The sequence below is a fragment of the Clinocottus analis genome, unplaced genomic scaffold (assembly GCF_023055335.1).
Source record: "Clinocottus analis isolate CAN_PGR_092001 unplaced genomic scaffold, fCliAna1.0.p SCAF_7, whole genome shotgun sequence".
In the NCBI taxonomy this organism is placed as follows: Eukaryota; Metazoa; Chordata; class Actinopteri; order Perciformes; family Cottidae; genus Clinocottus; species Clinocottus analis.
Genome location: NW_027176229.1, coordinates 14691132 through 14705298, shown reverse-complemented (window position 1 = coordinate 14705298; position 14167 = coordinate 14691132). Strand labels below are relative to the sequence as shown.

Here is a 14167-nt window from a genome sequence, read left to right as displayed (position 1 = left end):
AAAATGTCTTGGAAAGGTCTTACTAAAAATGTTGACAGGGTTCATCTTTTGAAGTCAGTGAGCTGGAAATTTGATTTGGAGAGCATATAGAAGCTAAAGAAAAATGCATTAACTTTAAATCCAGCCAGATTAGGACGGTAATTTAGTTGAACATTTTTACAAATCAAGCAGTTCCCGACAAAAAAATGATAAATAATAAAAAAATCACAAACACTCAAAACCACAAGATAGATATTTTTTATTTGGTCAATCCTGTAGTGTTTGAATAACAGGAGAGTGGAAAATAGAGACAGGCAGGTAGGGGCAGGCACTGAGGAGGCCCTCAGGCTCCAGTGAGGGTCTTGGGCAGATTGGCTTCGGGGCTCCACAACGATCCTTACATCCCACACATTTATCAGAAAAGGGTTAGCATACCACTGTGCCTACACTTATACTGTGCCCTCCCGCAAACACGCACACACACACACACACACACACACACACACACACACACACACACACACACACACACACACACACACACACACACACACACACACGCCTACTCCCACTGTATGCCTCGTAGCCTTTTTAACTTCTCCTCTGTGCACCTCTTCCTCCCACTCTATTGTTATTAGCCTCAGACAATCAGACTACCTGACTCCACCTCGCAGCATACATATGAGTCACAACGACCTGCAGTTACTGCAGACCTGCAGTCCTCAGTTACTTTCAAGAGCATAATTGTTGTGTATGTATGGCGTGCATCAAATTGCCAATGCATAGTCAAAGAAATGGTGTTTTAGAACATAGTAGAATGTATAAGAAAATGTAAATGAAAATATCAGCGATTTTGCAGGATTTATGCAATAACAAATATATTCAATATGGCGAGAGAGTACAGTTAAATACAGTTCAAGGTGTTTTGCTGTTTTTCTTGTAACACACAGAAATTGCAACTCAGCATACTCCCTGTAATTTTATATTTTATATATGGTCAGGTGGAATTATTAAGTCTTACTTGATGCAAGCGTGGCCTCAGAGGCATTCAACCATTGACAAAGAGTCTATTTCATTCATTTGCACCTCGTACACTTTGTACCTGGTGGGCAGTGAGTTGGATAAGAACAGAGGTCTGTGGGTAAATCCAGCTTGGTTCATAGTCGCACTATAACAATGTCCACAAGTCCTCGCAGTTAAAAGCTGCGAAAGGCTGTTTCTGTGTCGCACTACAATCCTGTATTCGCTGCTGATTTATTATAGGTAGAACAGACTGTTGCTGATACAACTCTGCTTTTCATCTGGATTTGTTGAGGGTCAGAGATGAATGACCACGAGAAAGTGCACATGCGGCAAATGGAGAAGTACATTTTGATGAAACTAATCTGTATTGTTGAATAAGGCGCTCTCTGTATCGAAATATGGCTTTTGTTTTTCGTGTTGTCTCATGCGTAATTACTTAAAAATACAGCAAAATGAATACATTGATCTGATTTCTGCGTTTTTAGGGATACATCTGAACATCAATGTGGAATCTTGATGGTGTGAAAACACTTTGATGGATGTATTTCTGCACTCAACAATAACCACAAAGACTGGCAGTCTCGACGCAACCCCTGTCCTCAGCTCCAACCCCCAGCTTCGCCCCTGCCCCCCACCAACCCACCCTCAACAAATCCCGGTCATCTGCAGCACAAACAGCAGCGCGTTGTCACACACTCGACCCTCCGTGCCAGCACTGGGTCAGGGAGGCCGCCGGCGGGCTGTGTGTACCATCAAACACACATGTCAGTGTGGAGGACGGCCAGATTGTAAGTAACTCTTCACATCCAACCCTAAAATATCTCATAGTCCAACACTCCCCTTCTCACACACACACACATACACACAGACTCGGAGTATTCTGATCTGTCTGACCCCGTTGGATGTGGATCAGTGCGGAGGCACTGACAACTGAAGCTCTGGCATGCCAACAAATCTGGTGTGGATGAAGTGATGCTTTGAATTAAAAGTACTTTTGACGCTTAAGAGGAGCTAACCTGATTTGACTGGCTAACGTGATTTGAGTGGGCTCAGATGGAGATAGAGTGCTACAGTGTGTGGAGAGAAATGGACCTCCGCCAGCAGAATCTGCTTATTCAGTCGATAATGGAAGCAAATGCGACCAAATGAACCCCGCGGTTCAGCAAGAAGCTAATCTGAAATGTTAACATCAGCCCTCACAGTGATGCTATTCTAAGTTTTATCACAATGGCTATTTAATAGCTTCCGCTAAATGCTCTTGAGCATTACAAGCATTTAGTGTGGCGATCATTGACAAGCTTTCCCATTTCTTTTATTCACGTTCAGTAAATGAAAGAAATAAAATGTAATCCAAATGCAATCATGCCTGAGCGTGTTTTGTTTAATGGTTGGATTTTTGATCCCACTGAACATCTATGTTCATATCCATTTCCGTAGTTTGTAATATATTCTTTAAAAAAAAAAAAGTTCTTGCCCGTACTGTCGCTAATTTTGTTGTGAGGAAAGCTATTGATGAAAGGGGCCTGGATCCTGAGGGGTTTTTGAGGTGAGAGTGTGCCAGAAATGGTGAGATACAGAGTGTCTAAGTGTTGATTGGGGAGAGGTGGGTAGAGAAAAGGATTTGACTATTAGGACGCCCATTTATATCTGTGTCTATGAAGTACAGGCAGTGTGTGTGGGTTTCTCTTACCAACTTTCTCTCTCCGTGGCATGACTGTTTGTGTAGGAAAAAGCTGGGTCTTTTGCTTTGTATGTGAAGAAGGTGTGGGGCAACACTTCACCCCCCATCCTCAAAGAGCATTAATCATTGGTTCTCAAAGACACAGTCTCTGAGGAGCAGTCACTCACCCCAGAATGACGAGATACACATGAAAGCTAGCAAAGGGAGGTTCAAGATAAGGTATAGGGAAACCATCCTGCAGGGAGAAGGGGGAGAGGATTTCCCCTTTCATTAAGGATCAACTGCTTGGCTCTTGCCACAAGAACTCCTTCTTGAAAGCAAACAAACAAATAAGTACTCACTTGGAGGGAACCATAGGGAGAAAAGGCTTTCCACAATCGACTATATTGCATATTGTCAAATCTGTACCTGCAATAAACTCTCAGGTGTTGCGCTTGTCAACACAAGCTGTGGTTGTGCACTAAAGGTCACAGGTGGTATCGGGGGGAAAGCAGACCAAAGCTGGGCCTTCTTCTGCTCTTCTCAGAAATGCCTTCATGATGTCCAAATGTGAGACCTCAACCCTGAAGACCAACCCTTGCGGGGCCTTTAATCCTATCTAAAAGAACCAGGAATATGGCTTCTCTCCTTCGTCCCTGGCCTTTGGGTCCTCCAACAGTTCCCAGTATATGAGGGGATTAGCAAAGCAGGCCTTGTGCACCCCCGCTGTCTCAGTGTGGAGCTGACCTTGCAACCCTGTGGCCAGGTGGAGCTCCGTAATGGGTGGACACCTACGACTAAATTAGCCTCTCTCTTCCCCTCTAAATGAGGTGTCCTGAAGGGCGCCAGGTAAGACAGGTCACGAGGGGTTGACAAACCCCTGTGGTCTGACACAAAAAGAGGCAGAGGATCACCTGCTGCTTGCCAGATCAAATGAAGGCTTAAATAGGGGGCTCCTCTCTTGTCAAATCTCTCTCCATGAATACTCAGGAAGGCCAGAGACTACTGTATAGCCTCCCTCAGTCTTGGCCTCCTGTAGACCCGAGACCCTGTTGACTGCTAACACCTCTGTACTTTAGCCCAGGCCCCCTCGCAGTAGCCATCAAGCTCTTAATTCCTACTCTCAGCCCATCACTAAGTACTGTGTGCATAATAGACCTATAATCAACCCCTGGCCAATGGAGCCTTTTCTCTCAGCGTGTCTGCACTCATGTTGAGCTCGCATGTTGAGTTGCAATGAGATGCTAATTAGACTTCATATCTACAGGGCTAATCTGTGTGTTCACATTCAGGTGCTTTTAATCCACTCCACAGCCGAGCAGTTTGCTAATTTGCAGGTAGTATTACCGTAGTGGTCAAGGGAAAAGTTGAAAATGATCTTATGAAGAAATATGATGGAGACATGTTTGAAGAGAGCTGTTCTGATATAACACGACGCAGTAATTATCTAAGCGCACGCACAGTGTGTTCTGTGGCCATAATGTTAATGGTCGAATTCTGTTCTCTCTACCAAATAACCTCATCAAACTGCACTGCATGACAGGGTAAGTGAGGGGTGTGGCGAGCTAGGTGCCCAACACAATGCCCCTTGTCAGTCAGCCTCATTCCTGGGGGTGAAGAGGAGCGAGGGAGGGTGCGTCAGAGGCAGCCACAGGCCATTGGGTCCCTGCGATTGGCCTTAATCCGCCAGCTAATAAGTTCAGAGAGGGGCCATATGCTGCAGTGCAATGTGTGGGGAGGGGAGTGTTGCCTCATGTTACTTACACCAGGCCGGCGCTTTCTCAGGTACCGCCCTCCCACGGTCTGTTCCTTTGTACTGGGGGATCAGCCCTCTCCACGCTGTGAATGGTCCGAATTGATTAAACCCCACCGTATAATTGTCAGCAAATCCCAGCGAATCATTTCCCATCCATTTGAAAAGTACAATGTGCGTTTCTCTTTTTCTACCCGCCTCCTTTCTTCCTTACCCTCCCCAGTCCTCAATGTCCTTCCCCTCCTGTTTTCTTCTTTTTTTTTCAAGGTCTCAGATTTGTCCCTGCATGCCCATCTCGGTCCCCTGCATGAGAGAGAAAGCAGAGTCAAGAAGAGAAGGAGGATAAGAGATGCAGGAGTGAGGAGGCATAGGGTATGCTTGGCTGGAGAGTTGGCCATAGATGAAAGTGGGCAAAGGGAGACGTGTTTTAATCTGTGGCCCGGGCCAGAGAGTGGGGTGCTGATCTGAGCTGCCACCTGCCTGGACGCAGCCAGGGCTGAGTCTGGTCACAGCATCAGGTTGACACCATGGCCTTCAACATTTTAAGGAGGCAGAACAAGTAGAAAAGGTATCACTGTAATAATTGTAAGGAGGTTTCTTTTTTTCTTTTAGGTTCTTTTCTGGTCTAAGACAATATGAGTTGTTTCTTCAAATGGCCTAAAATGGTATTTGTTTATTGTTTGGGAAATTATCATTATAGAGATACAATCCACATGTAAGTGGTTGTTGGGATGGATGGGTGAACCAAACCCTGGACTTTAACATGGGAGTTTTTGGATATAAATGGGACAACAGAGTTATTTTCTGTAACACTGACCACAGACCAAACTCTCTGACACTTGTTCGTTCTCTAATCAATCCCCCATTATAAGTATATATGTTTAACTCACTTTCATTGATCTAAGAGGTCCTTAAACAGAGGTCCAAGCCTCCCTGACCTCAGTCATTTAACCCTTGACCTCAGCTACTGGCTGACAGCATGTCCCAATCTCAGGATTCAATTTAATTCAGTTGGCCTGCAGCTTCAAGTTTTGTTTCATCAGTATCAAGTTCTGGAACCACATTTTGCTCTCGAGTAGATTTTGAAACTTGCAATGACATTTTTCTTTTACATAACATAATCATCCTGGACCAAAACAAATTGTACGAAGAAAACTTTGAATTAAATCATGTTATTTTTCTTATTTTAATCAATCATCATGATATAAAAATATCAGTTTTTTTTAACAGCTGTTTGATCTGTTTAACAGTCTAAAGATCAGTTAAAAAAGGTGCTCATACCATTATTTGAGCAACATGCCTCTCGTCATAATGGATAGCATCCCTTGGAGATCCTCTTTACATATAGGGTCATATAGATCTACATACAAGCGATCCCTCTCACGAATCTCATAACTTGACATTGATCTTCAACTTTGATGCTTGGCTTTCATTACTGCCTGAAGGGCGTTGTTTGTGAGAGTGATCTTCATGTAAAGTGCTCATAAATGATCACAGGCCATGCAGGCAGATTTATGATTATGGGCGGTTACAAGGAGACGTGTGACAATGCAGCATCTCATCTGTGCTGTCGTTTGAGTTTGGGGTTTGTATGCGGTCATGTTGGCGGTCTTGATTGTGATGAAGATAATGAGGAGGAGATGGAGAAATTTGAGGAGGTTTGGATGAGGAAAGGCAGCAAGTAAGCGGTTACACAATAAGTTGTAGATATGATGCTTTCGGATGAATAACAGAGCTCCACTGAGTTTGTGCTAATTCATGAGAAAACTACCATTCAAATGCTCACACAAAACACATTAACATGCTAATTCTGGATGTAGCTCATGGTCCAAAAAAATTTCTCCTCTGGCCCCTTATTTGCGTGCTGAATAGTTAACCTTGAGATCAACGCTGGAAAATGCTTTTCTTAAAGACCTAATCTAGAGAGTTAAAGGCCATTTCCCCCTTACAGTTCTGCATTGTTAATCACTTCCCGTTTCAAAGTATAATGCTTTCTATCATGGGCTTTATCTAAACAGGTGTTGCACAGGGAATTCAATTAATACAATGTGGTCTTATTCATTCCCTGCAAACTCAATGTATTGGCCCGACTTTTTTGGTCATAATTCTGAATGTAAGGTTAGTAGCTCATCACGCCAAGGGTCATTAAATCTTCACTTGTCAAGCCTGAGACCTTAATGATGTCCGCTAACTAGCACAGGAATACTTTAGCAAGACTCTCCTGGGAACGAGGTCGTGGTGTTTGGTTCATGACCTCTGACCTCCAGTGACCATAGTGGTCTGACCCACACATGTGCTCTTGTACCAATAAGATCTTGTCAAGGGCCTTGAGCAAACAGATTAGGCCCATTGTTTGTAAATAGGGTGACCAGCTGCCTCACTGCCCGTCACTATAAATATGTGACCCGTGAAGACGGAAACGGACACATGGCCCAGTTTTACTGGGAGCTCAAGTGGTTGTCCAAGACTTTTAAAGGCATCTCGATGCATGTATATGTTTCTTCTACTGCACAATTTTAAATGCATAGTTTGAACAATACCTCCTTGTTATAGAAACTGTAAAGCTTACAAATAACTTGATGTAAAACTCAATTCAGATTAAAATACCCTACAATTTAAACAATATGTAATATTCTACAGAAATCAATAACGAACAAACCAAAAATTACTCACCAATTATTTTTAATACCAGCGAAAACCATCAAAACCAAGGCTTGCCATGTCTTGGATGAAGTCACGTGTTGCTTAATGCCTGTCATTCCCTCGTTAACCTCTTGCTCAGAAACTAATTACTCCCCTACCATTGCAAAAGACCCACCCTACCTGTGTCCACCCGGTCGTGCAAACCCCCTTGACCCTGTGGAGGGAGCGGCGTGGCTGACCACATCCTTGTTTGACCTGCATCTCCAATATGGAGTGAGACACTGCCGAAAGGTCAGAGGTTAAATGACCAGGACTGTTTACAAGGCTGTGGGGATTTCAAACAACAGATGCTTGTCCAGTCTTTGTCCTCATCCTGTTAATGACTCCATTGAAGTCAGACAGTGTAGAGAGACAGAGTATTCAAGCCATTATTGGTAAAAAAAAAAAAAAAAAAAGAAAAAGAGAAAAAAAGTATGAATATTTAATTGTAGAATAAATAAGACAACATAAATGATCCAAATGATGAAATTAATTTTTAGCGGATTTAAGCATTGATATATACAAAAATGCAAAAAAAATATGTATGTATACTCAAATGAATAAGCAGCAGTCCAAAGCTAAAACTTCCACACCTTAGGTTCTATACATCTTCTCAACTAGGTTATGAATCTGATTAACACAGGGTTTGCTTTTGTTTGGACACCCTGTGTTTACATAAAGAGGCCCAGTGGGACCAGCCCTGGAGGTCAAAGGGTCGAACCTCGGTTGTCAGAGAGCCTTGTGACATTTCTTTCCCACGTTTCCCGGCTCCTATTGTCCGCGGTGAGGAGCCCCCGTTAACGTTTGGCCCTGGGAGGTAGTGTGGCGTGAGAGGGAGGCCTACGGCCCTCAGCGGGTCCCTGGGAAACGGGCGTAACCAGGCGGGGCTGAGGCGAGCTGGGACAGCATGGGGTCATTTTCCGGCTTGCTGCCCCTCTATAGGGCTTTGGAGCACAGTATTGGCCCCTGGAGGAGTGCTGGTGTGGAAGACAGTACAAAGGGCTTTGTCTGTGTGTGTGTGTGTGTGTGTGTGTGTGTGTGTGTGTGTGTGTGTGTGTGTGTGTGTGTGTGTGTTAGATAGAAAGATGTGTGACACACTACACACATCAGCAGTTCTGTGTGAGTATCAAAATATTTATATTACATGTTAGCTATAAATCTTGGTCTGCAGTTTTATAAATAGCTAATTGTGATAATGTGTACAGGAGTTAAATATTGTCATGGTGATTTTATTCGGGCAAGGGCAGCAACCAGTAAAGAACTCACCAAATATGGGATGATGATTCAATAATGATTGCAGCGGCCCTTTACGAGTGGTCGGGATTGTCACACATACTACTTATTTCAAAATGAATAACACAAGAATGTAAGTAGAAAGTCAAATATCTTGATTAATACATTGTATTAACATTTGGTATGAGAGCTAATTTCAGAGGTTTTAAAATATTTGAATTGAGTAATGATGACAGTATCATACATACTTACATTTTTCATATTTCACAAGGCATGATGTATTCACATATTATTTATTGACTATATGAACTTGGATTGTATCATTCAGATAAGAAAAGGACAGCATGTCAATGTACACTAAGCAAATACAAAATACTTAATTTACAAGCCTACCTTGTAGTAGTTACATTTAAAATTCTGCCATATATTTATACATATCAAAGCATGATCTTGCAATATTAGCACACCAATTCCTTCTTCCTTACACATTTCATCAATAAGTAGATATGCATTAACATTTTTCCTCTTGTCCTAGGATTTCATTTGAAGCTAACACACTGAGCCATTGAATAATAAATAGACATCAGCAAAATGAATAAATAAAACATACCATCCTGCCATTATCACCTTTTCTCTGTCTTCATGCCAGACAAATATATATAACCAGTTCCTACTTATAAAAAGGTCATTCATCCTTCTTGCATCTTCAGGGTCTCCGTCAGAGTCTGGTTTTGCTGTGGAAACGACATGTACAGTAACGTGTGACTGGAGCTTTGTTGATCTGGGAGAGGTGGGTGCTCGCTAGCTTTGAGAGATGATGGTAGAGAAAGACCCCTCCACCCAAACACACCCAAACACACCCAAACACACACACACACGCACGCACACCACCACCACTGTTCTTGTGGAGAGCAAAGACAGAAGCAGCAGAGAATCTTGATCGAGAAACTGGTGCAGCTCCCATGTGCGGTGACGAATGACATGGCATGCATTTTAATTCAAAATGTGTATTCCAACCCTTTTTAGATCACATCCCCGGTCATATTGATCATCTATTGGAGAACATGTGCAATATTGTGGATGTTTGTGTGAAGCCACAGTCGTTGTTCAGTCAACGATGCTGGATCCGTATTGCGCTACATTTTAAGGCCATCCATTTTTTTTTTTAGCTTTTCTTTCAAATGTAAAAAGGATTTGATCTTAATCCCTCTTGTTACTGTACACCGCTCAAATATTGTGTTTCACTTGGAAAATACTCACAGAACAGAAGCTAAAGATCCCCTAACTTCCTCTCCCATCTTTAAATGTTTAGAGGTCATCCCTTGGGAATGTGATGAATATCCAACTGCAAGACAATCATCTATGATACATCCTGATATCTGTGGAACCGAAGAATGAAAAAATACCTCTAAAAAGGCAAAAAAGTAGGAAGTATGTCTGTTTTCACTGCACTGTGGTGTCTGCTTCACAATATTTGACAACTGAGATGAAACAATGTACAACAAAGTGCACACAGCCTGAGCTCAGTCTCTCAGTAATCTTTCCAATCTGAATTGTACACTTCCTCATATGATTTTCAAAGTGAAAGTATGCCTTCTTTTAAAATATACTATGTTCCAAAATTGTGTGGTGGATGGCCCAAATACAAACAAAATGTTTTGACACGCACGCACGCACGCACGCACGCACGCACGCACACACACACACACACACACACACACACATTAATATTAGGCAAGTCCAGAGGCCTGTTTGTGTTGGACTTGACTACAAGATGTGGTGAGGCGTTGATATGGTAACCATTCAGAGTTAGAAATCATCCTGAATAGCAATAAAAAGATTGACTTTAATAAACAAACACACTTGATTTCACAGTTCCTACACACTACTTAAGCGTTTGAATGAATCTTTTTGAACTTTCACTGTCCGACCTTCACTGTAACAACAGCCTTATTCGCCCTATTGAAAGCGGGAGGACGTCATTGTGAAATGAAAACGGTCGCGATGTTCATCGGACCCAAAGTTAGACTCTCCTCGAGTTCTGTGATAAGCCACTCGCTAACTAGTTTATTTTCAGCCACCCTAATATGGCTGTTTAGCATGCCTGCATGCTTTAATACATCAATATTTGGCACCGCTGTATCAATAACAAATCACAAAAGGAAGTATTGCAACATACTCCTCTCCCAATATTTTGTCCCATCCCTATTGCTGAAGCCACACATTTTATTTGTTTTTCTTTCTTTATGGAATAATTGGATTTTTTCCTGTTTATCCTCATATCTTACTTATTAGCTTCATCTGTGTAGCCTGGATGACCAGGCGCTTGATGGAACAGGATACAAAATAATATGTGGCGAACAGCAATAATGATCATGATTTTGAATGTTTAAGATAAGATAACAAAATAATTAATAATAATTAATTTTAGGTTTCGTTTTTGTTTGCTTTTTCAACGTAAAGGAAAAAATAAAGCTACAATCTGCTCATTGTAACAAAATAACATGGGAGAGATTTTTACGCATGAAAAATGAAGTTTGTTTGGCACTAACAGACTATGCTATGCAGCTCTTGGGTGCAATGAAAGTTTAAATAAAATGTCTATTAATCCCATTGTAAGTTTACTTGGGCTGAACGAACTACCAGCAGCATATCAGCCGCAAGAACTAGCTTGATAGAATCTCCACTCTTCCAAATCGCAGACAAAACATTGCAATCTAGCGGCTGATTGCAGCTATTTTCTTGCTTTTCCCTTAAGCAGAATTGTTTCCTGGCCCTTACGAATTGAATGTATCAGGTATTGAACAATGAAATAGGGATCCTTTATCAGGTGTTAATCAACAGCATAAAATATTCTGGAAAAGGTCACAGCTTTTTCCAAAACTCAAAACCAAACTTTGTTTCAATTTCATTCCGGCAAGAGGGCAAAAGACCTTTGGAGCTGGAAAAAAAATAAGTGCTAGATGCCTTGGATGCACTATAGCATTTCCACACATATCTTGTCGAATAGCCCTGATGCGTGGGAGGGTGCCATTTTATTTTCAAATGTATTTATTCATGGATCTGACATTTTAAACAACCTCTGTGTGCCTGTAGAGTTACAAAGCAAGCTAATTTTCTATCATATTCCATAGATTTAAGGCTCTATCACGTTCCATAGGCTGTAAGATCTGAGCACTATTTAGTTGCTGTCTTTCTTCCTTCGCCTCCTCCACTTCCCAAGCCTGAACTTGGGATTTCAGGCATACATTTATATGCATGCCCCTTCTTTGATGACAGGGTAAACATTCACACAGACAGTCAAGGTGCCCCCGACATTACCCATGTGCTGTGTGTTTGCCCACCAGTTAAATTCTTAGGGGGATTGTTTGGTGAGATGAATGGGGCCAAAGTGCTGAAGGACGTATTTGAGTTCAACAAACAAATCCTCCCCTGATTGGCTCAGCAATAGCTCGGTCCAGTGGGCAAAGTTAGCAGCGAGGAGGTGAGAGGTGGAAAAAAGAGCCGTTGTCGGATTTTGCCTGTCAATTAAGGCTGCTGTGAATGGCTGGGAGGTGGAGAGCGCTTGGCTGTGCTCGCCATCTCTCTGGTCCTGTTGGATCTGTGGCGATAGCTGAGGTGTCGTTCACCTCAAATAGGAAAAACCCTGTCAATATTCGACTATTTAATAACCCTGAATGTGGAGCTCACGGCGCCTTTTGAAGACTGTGGGGTCTGCATTTCCCTTTGATGTACTTTCATTGTCAGACTCTCTATCTGAAATCTTCGAAGATGGAATTGGTGACATTTTCTCTTTTTTCATTCATTCAATCCAACCTCAAAGGTTTCCATCAGTCTTTCTCTAGTCCAAGATGCTTTGTTGTAAGGGGGGGTGGGGCATTCAAGTTGGCTGTAGTTCCCCACTAGTATTTCTATCAATGTGTAATGGAACACCAGGAGGTTTTGGCAAAGACGTTACTGACGAAATCTATACTTTTTTATGTGTCTTGCCTACTAACAACAGTAACATAGAGCTCAGCGTCCAGATTGCTGCAATTTAGTTCCTTTTTCCAAAGTCAGAAACACACAGATACAAAGCACATTGGAAACACTTGTGTACTCACTTTATCTGATGTATAGCATGCTACACCATACCATAGTTTACAATACACATGTTATGCCTCAATCCCAGGATCCACATTGACTGTGATATCATAGATCTACCATTACAGCTCAAAACATACTTAGCAATGTGAATGGATTCTATTATTACATGCATCATCTTTTTCTGGAATTACAGCCTCAAAACTCACCTGAAGCTACAGCGCCAACCAAAATATACACACATTATTGGGGGAAGAAAAATAGTCTGTTGGAAAAATGTAAAATAGTGCATTGATTATAAATCTAAAAGTCAGTCATACTATTCTAAAAAAAACTGTTGATTGAAAAGCTTTTACCCATGTTGTAAATACGTCACTTACTAACACCAGCAAGCAGAAAAGCCTGTGTCCTCTAATGTCAGTCAAGGTTGTCAGTTTTCCACTATAGGTTGAGTCAGTCACTTTGACTTTGCCCTTTATTCCCTTAAAAGCTTTTTCTTGAATTGTATAGAAGAGCTCAGGCTCAATTTTTGGTTGAGGTGTTTCATTTTTGTAGCTTCAAGCTTTTTATTCAAAGGAAGCCAGCTGTCCGTCAAGGTTAATGTAGCAATCAAATCTATGTTAATATAAATAAGTAGACTTTGCTTGATATTTTCACACGTTTTTTTATTTATTGTGGTGATAACTGAAGGTTTTTGTTCATACACAAAAGTTTGCCAGTCCCACTTGTAGTTATGACCAATTCCATGAATATCCCATTACAGGTTGTATTCATGATACATTTGCCATGTCTAAAATGTTTATTGTTATGAAGTCCTTTCCTGTATACAATGCATACAATAAAGACAGAGAACACTACGGAAGAATATATCTACAAAATTATATTATTTTAAAACTAATATTCGCTACATTTATTTGAGAATGACATATTAAGATGGGGTTATATGGTTGCAGCAGCTTTATTCACCAGCTAAACTTTGAAATTGTATAATGTAAGCTAAATATGAATGTTTTATTTGCAGTATATTTCAAGACTTTATTAGATGTATTGTGCAAACTAGATTTTGCAATAAGAAGAATCAAATATTAAAGTGCTTACTTCAGTATTAACAAATTATAGGCACAATTTATACCAATGTAGCTATAAAATATTAACACAAATTAAGTGTAGGTTCATAGACCAGCAGAGTTGAAGTAATCATAATCCCTTTTTCACTTTTGCTTAGAATTTGACTTTCCTTTTACATTTACTTCAGCTCCATGATAACACCCCCTCATTGACCTTTCGTTTCAAAATATTCAGTAAACATACAAAACATGGGATGCTAAGAACACCTGAAAAAGTCAAAATGGAGCCCTGAGCCAAGGCAGTTATGATATTCAGCCTATGCAGTGCTAGTTCAAACAGAGTCCCTGTGAAATGAAAATTGTGGACTTTGCTCGTTGTAAATCTTTCAAGGTCTGTCTTGAGGAGGACATAACTATAGAGCCAACACTTCAGAGCGCGCAGCTAACAAGTCTAACAACTTCCTCCATTTCTCCTTCTCATATTCACCTAATTTGAGTCTTCGCGTCTCTCAGTGGTGCTGTGTGCTCTATACATCTTCACCCACCATTCCCTCACATTTTCACCCTGTGCACTCTTACTCTGGAGGACCTATACACTGACAGATAAGAGGAAATGAAGTCTCGTCTGCACAATTTGAAGCACTGCTTTGAAGCTGAATGTGAAATAGCGGCTCCGCTCCTCTCTGC

The 14167-nt window shown here is 41.4% G+C and overlaps 1 long non-coding RNA gene across 1 annotated transcript in view; it reads left to right on the top strand.

Moving 5' to 3' along the window:
* The window catches only part of LOC137779176 (uncharacterized), a 32611-nt gene that overhangs the window by 8046 nt on the left and 10398 nt on the right, over nucleotides 1-14167 (top strand). The window contains exon 3 of the long non-coding RNA XR_011077040.1: nucleotides 1488-1790. This is a non-coding gene — a long non-coding RNA (uncharacterized lncRNA). The remainder of the gene's footprint in view (nucleotides 1-1487; nucleotides 1791-14167) is intronic.